Below are 381 nucleotides of genomic sequence, written 5' to 3' on the forward strand. Positions count from 1 at the left end.
TTTCCATCTCCCATGACTCGGAGGTGGAAGCTTTTGTCTTCCCTTTTCCTTTTCTAGAGGATTCTCCGGCCTTAGGTGCCATTGATGGTAATGGAAAAACAAAAAGCTTATGATTTTACCACACCAAACTTAAAAGATTTCTCGTCCTCGAGCAATAGAAGAAAGAAGATAAGAAGAAGAGAATATGGTAGAGAGGGAGAGATGTAGGTTCGGCCAAGGTGAAGAAGAGGGGGTTGTGTTGTGTGAAAGTGAAGGAGAATGGAAGGGTATATATAGGGAGTGGGGGGAGTGAATGTTCGGCCATTTAGGGTGGGAATGGGTGGGAAAATGTTTTTGAATTTTTGAAGGTAGGTGGGGTTTATGGGGAAGAGTGGATGGATG

The sequence above is a fragment of the Arachis duranensis genome, chromosome 2, assembly GCF_000817695.3.
Source record: "Arachis duranensis cultivar V14167 chromosome 2, aradu.V14167.gnm2.J7QH, whole genome shotgun sequence".
Taxonomy (NCBI): Eukaryota; Viridiplantae; Streptophyta; class Magnoliopsida; order Fabales; family Fabaceae; genus Arachis; species Arachis duranensis.